Below are 6,246 nucleotides of genomic sequence, written 5' to 3'. Positions count from 1 at the left end.
TTGGTTGAGCTAGGTTCGAGGTAAGTGGCTTGCCTAACCTTGTGTGGGGGAAATCTCCTTAGGATTTGGTACCGTTGTGATATGTGAGCGCCGTGTACGTGAGGTGACGAGTACGTACACAGGATATTTGTTGTAAAACCCGATTTATTTTACTGAGTAGCAACTTATTTTTCCTTAAATTTGAGTTATACCGTTTAAATGAGTATTAGTCTATTTTTCATTCTTATTTGAGCTATTCCAATATGTGTAGTTATCCTGTTTAGTCTAATATCGCATGTCTACGTGCTTTAACTGCTTATTTGAACTCCGTGAAGCATGCCTAGTTGATTCCTATTTTTTCCTGTTCTTTATCAGTATAACTGTAGGAATCTTGCTGTTAACTATTGTATTTATCGGTTTGAGTTGTGTGTTTACTTTTGAGACTACGAGGCGGTTCCTCGGGAGTTCTCCCTGCGCATTTACTTTTGAGACTACGAGGCGGTTCCTCGGGAGTTCTCCTTGCACATTTACTTTTGAAACTACGAGGCGGTACCTCAGGAGTTCTCCCAATATATTTACTTTTGAGACTATGAGGTGGTACCTCGGGAGTTCTCCCTGTATATTTATTTTGGGACTACGAGATGGTATCTCGGTAGATCCCCTACAGTTTACCTTTGTGTGTTGTACTGTTGCCTTGTTGTGTTTTCTTTCGATAAATTCTAGTATCTTATTATACTGTATATTCTCCTGCCTTATTTATTATTTACCAGTGGGCCTGACCTGACCTCGTCACAACTCGACCAAGGTTAGAGTTGATACTTACTGGGTACCGTTATGGTGTACTCATGCTACTCTTCTGCATATGTTTTGTGTGCAGATTCAGGTACTTCTCATCAGCCCCGTTACTAGCTGGGAGCGCTTGCTGCTGTAGAGAGACTTCAAGGTTCATCTGCCGCGTCCGCAGACCTCAGAGTCCTCCTCTATTCTTTCCTATGTCATTTACCTTCCGTATTTCTTTTATTAGACTCTGGTGTATAGAGATTTTAGTTTCCTTATGTAGCTTGTGACTTATGATGTTTCGGGTTTTGGAAAGACTGTGTATTTATAGAGTATTGTTTATTATACATGCCGAGCAATATTGTTACTAGTTACTTAGTTATTCACTGTTGTTAGTTGCCAAGTTTTATTTTCGTTTTGTGTTTTCCGTTAGGCTTACCTAGTCGTAGAGACTAGGTACCGTCACGACGTTATATGGAGGGAGTTTGGGTCATGACAGAGCCATAGTCGAGGTGTCGACAAGGGTCGAGGCCGAGGTCGAGTACCGTTGACAGAGTTGTAACAACTAATTTTCAAGATAGGATATTAAAGAGAATATCCTAGTACTTGTACTATTATGGTTTCTTTATAAATAGAAAAAGAGACAATGATAGGGGACATGTGATATTCATTTGTAGAAAACACACTGACTTGAGGAAGAGAATCAGATCTCATTTGCTAAGATACAAACATCATCTTTTCACTAAGATTCTTATCTATACTTTTCCACTAGATCCGAGAATAACTCAAATATTCAAGGGATTAACTATTATTCATCATTGTGAGAAAGAACATCCCTTTTTTCCATCTTTTCTTGGATGACTCATTCCTTTTATTTACTTAAATATCATTTATTGTTATTCATCATTATTGAATGCTACGTTATTGCTTCTAATTTCTAGAACATTTATTGTATGCCACTGCCACTGTCCGACCAGATCTACATAGTATTCGTTGGTTTTTTAAGAACTCGATCCAGCGATATTATTGTTAGATAAGATTAATCCTTATTTATATAAATTTAGTTATTTGAACCAAGATATATATTTTTTGGTCAAACACTTTTAATCTTTTAGGTTTTAATTTTTCTTTCCTTTTTCTAGATAGTCCTTTTATATCTTATTGACTACTATTTTTCTCAATATATAAGATTATAAGTTTAAAATTGTAAAATGTCTATCATATTCATGGGGTGGCGTCAAAATTTATACAAGGAAATTTCAAGAAAAAACTAAAACAACATAATTGGAATTTGAATATGTGACTTAAAATAAATTTTCAATCCCGTCATCATTATATTAAAATTTTCTCCTATTCCAAGGGAATTCAAATGATCATATATAATAATAATATCATAAATTTATTTTTACCTTATTTATGCAATATATTTTTACGGCAAAGAGGATTCAATCGAATCCCTTACCCTCCAACTAGCTCCGATACAGATACCACCCCTCATTGTCAACATTCAAATCTAACATGATGTTGGATTAAAACAATTGTGATTTATGGGGAAGGAATTATGAGTTAAGTGATAATTTAGGGTCAGATTAGAAATTCACTCATAAAAGTATTAGTAATTAGTACAAAAAAATTTAATACTGTAGTTTGTTTAGCTGAGATTGACTGTTCCAAAGTCCAAGAAAATAAAATAAAAAATAAAAAATCGACGGACTGACCATCTAGAGAATTGACAGGGTATTATGTTGAACCTTCGCCTCTGGACTATTTATTTATACTTCACTGTATATGAATAACTCCTCAGGTTTCTATTTACTCTATTTTATTCTATCTTACGATTGTTTAAAGAAGTTATATTTTTGTGTTACAACAAAAATTTAAATAATACTTTTAGTTTTTTTTTATGAAGGTGGGCTATAACTCTTTTTATGTAATATATATTGAAATAACAAAATTTTATTTTTCAGACGATGATGTAACTAGGTATATTATTATTGTTATTGTTACATATAGTGTATCATGCTTATTTAATACTATTATTATATTTCTCATGTCATATTTTAAAAGTTGAAAGAACCATTCCACTTGGTTTTAATTTATTTAGTCTTTTGTATTACCATTGCATCATTTGAGTGTACGGCTTTGTTTGGATGATTATTAGCTTCCTTAAAGTTGAAATCGCTCGAAAAGTTGAGACACCCACACTTAAACTTACAAAAGTAAGAGCAAATGTTAGGGTGGTTACTTTACTTGATCCATCTTGTTTTGGATGACCCAACCTTGTTTGAGACATTTCAATACAGTAAACCTGCCAATTGACCACAAGTTCAGTCTCAAACCTGCCTTGTTTGAGACATTTCAATACTCTCCTATCCAGAGACGGATGCACATGGGTGTAAGCGGTGTCATCCGAAATCGCTTTATAGGGTAAACGATATTAAATATTTATACTAATATTCTGCAAAAATAAAGCAATATGTATTAATGACATCGCTTCTTGGCAGAGAGTACTTCTTGGTCCGCTGGTCAAGCTTGTATTTGGGCTTGTAAAAGTTATAGGTTCTAATCTGGACCTAGATATTCTATTTTTCGAAGATCTTTGAGCGTGCATTTTTATTAAAAAATTGATTCTAAGGAGAATTAAACCTACAACTTCCTTTGCAATAGTATCAACTATACCATTGGTCCAAGACTTTCAACTTGTGAAAAAATGATATTGAGTAATATTTTTTTTATGTAACTACAACACCGCTTATAAAAAGTTCTGCATACGCCTATGCTCCTATCAAAGGTCATGTCCTCTGTAAATTAAAGATATACCATGTCATACCTAATTACCTCTCCACAATACATTTTAGGTATGCCTCTTCCTCTCCTAAGTCCACAATTGCCAACCTCTCACACAATATACTATATGCGTTGTATGTAAATTCTAGAAATGTCACGAACTGTTGCCTCATAAAAAAAACTAACTTATGTACATATTATAATTAGAAGTTATGCCCGACGGGCACTAAGGTCATTTTAAAAAATGTCGCTAAGCGACGCTAAAAATTTATAGTATCTTTTTTCTGTAATTTTTTTTTTTTTTTTGGTGGAGATTCCTTGGTTTCTCCTCAATCCACTATAGATTCCAAATTCAAAATTAAAAAGCTGACTGCGCTGAGAAAAATCACTAAATCGCCTTGAGAGGGAGAGAAGGAGAGCCTATTGTTTATTTTGTTCAAGTGAATGTGGTTCTGTTGTGTTAAAAATAAAGTCTAGCAGGTTGGGTCATAGGGTGGGTCAGTAAAATAGTTTTAATCTATAATGTTTTTTATTTTTCAAACGGTTGAGTTAAAAAAAACTGCCACATCAACTAAAACAATCATAAATAAAAAAATTCCACCTAAATGTGTTGAGTATCTTTGTAGTTTGTACGTAGATGAATACAAAAATAAATAACCTTATTGTTGCATAACAAAGAAAAATAATTTTCTTGAACAATATCCATTAATTGAGTGACGGTTTGAGATATCAACTCCAACAAAAAGACAACAAATTTAGAAAATGAAAGCTCAAGGGAAAACAAAGTCATCAGGAAAACAGAAGGTGTTTTGATCTTCATCTTGAATCCACCCAAACTTCTCCAAAAATGGATTGGCTGTATTTCTCTGTGAATAATTATCAATGCAATTTTTCCAAACATTTTCATCTCCCAAATCTCTTAACACTTCCCACAAACAACTATTACACTTAAACCCTGCTCCAAAGCTAATCATTAGCACTTTATCACCTTTCTTTAATCTTTTTTTAGCCTCCATATAACCCAATACATACCAAAGACTACTTGCTGAAGTGTTACCAAATCTATGTAAAGTCATTCTTGCTGGCTCTAAATCATACTCACTTAGATTCAAATTTGTCCCAACTCCATTAATCACAGCTTTTCCTCCTGTATGAAGGCAAATATGATCCACACCTGTTTTGAAATTGATCACTGGCCTAGCTCCTCCTTTTGATGAACCCCAATTCATTTTTATAACAAGTGACACAATTGCAAATCGAAGTAACTCTCTCACTGGAAGAATTAAGGGTGCAATTGTTTTCAAATTATCGACTAGTGCCTTTGTCGCGGCCTTTGGTAATGTTTTATCAAGGTGAAAACCTATGTGACCTTGATCATCTTCTTTTTGTATGCAACTATCATAAGCTTCATCTTTTGCACCATGATGTGTTCTAACTAGGTTTTTCAACTTGAACATCGCCTTATTTTTCAAAGCCACTTTGTTTGTCAAAAGAACTGCACATCCCCCTGACCTAAACAAACAATTAGCAAGAATCATAGATCTATTATTCCCATGTGTACCAATTTGGACTCAAGGACTCAGATGTTACCATAAGTGCAATCTTGTTCTTGTCATTCTTGAAAATATTTTCCACGATATTTATCGATATGAGACTAGCACTGCATCCCATCCCAGTGATATTATACACCTTGATATCTTCCCTCATCTTGTAATAATTGATTATTCGAGCAGCTAAAGAAGGCATACAAGTTAACATGGATATATTCACCACGAGAACATCGATTTCAGTAGGGGAAATTCCATTTCTTTTCAATACCTTGTCAATACTATCATGGAAAAATTCTTCCATTTCCAAAATACCATCTTCATATGTAGGACATGCTTCACGACCATAAAAGACATTTCTTGGTGCATATGTTTGTTCACCAATGCCTGAGCTCACAATTGCTTTTAAGAGAAACTTGTACTCATTTAAGCCAAGATGTTTGTTTCTCCTAATAATTTTACCCGAAAATCCTGTGGTAAGCATTCGATCATCGGTTGGCTTGTGACATTCGTAGTCCAAAATGTAACAATTTTGGTGTGTCTTTCGATCTATAATCTTCCATATCAAGAAGAGGAGATAAAAGAGAGGAAAACCATAAAACAAAATTGAAATGAGATCCATGAGAAAGAGAAGAAGGATCGAAAACTAAAGGATAAAGAGAGTGAGAATAAGGTCTTTTTTCTACGTCCAACACTTTCGTTTTTTTAGTGATGAGAAATCTAATTCGAAGTCTGAGTATAAAAGAAGGATCCAAGTTGGCACATGTGACTAAATGCTATTGGAAAATAGATACTTATATTTGACTTCTCTCAACTCCCACCAACTGACCGGTGCTTGACCCTAACAAATCATTATTACATACATACATATATATATATATATATATATATATATATATATATATATATATATATATATATATATATATATATATATATATTATCATACACATTAGGTATAAAAGAAAGAAAGATTAACTTCTATCAACTTTCTGAATTCACAAAAACAGACAACTTTATTACAGGCATATATATTTGCATACACATTAGGTATAAAAGAAAGAAAGATTAACTTCTATCAACTTTCTGAACTTACAAAAACTGACAATCTTTATTACATGCAATATATATTCATACACATTATTACGTGCTACTA

The 6,246-nt window shown here is 33.4% G+C and overlaps 1 pseudogene; it reads right to left on the bottom strand.

The window, feature by feature from the left end:
• Positions 1–4,296: 4,296 nt before the first annotated feature.
• On the bottom strand, positions 4,297–5,784 carry LOC107827075 (3-ketoacyl-CoA synthase 3-like; annotated as a pseudogene).
• Between the last annotated feature and the right edge of the window lie 462 nt (positions 5,785–6,246).

Source organism: Nicotiana tabacum, chromosome 9, assembly GCF_000715075.1.
Source record: "Nicotiana tabacum cultivar K326 chromosome 9, ASM71507v2, whole genome shotgun sequence".
Lineage (NCBI taxonomy): Eukaryota > Viridiplantae > Streptophyta > Magnoliopsida > Solanales > Solanaceae > Nicotiana > Nicotiana tabacum.
The sequence above is the reverse complement of the archived record's forward strand: the minus strand, read 5'-3'. Positions and strand labels throughout refer to the sequence as shown.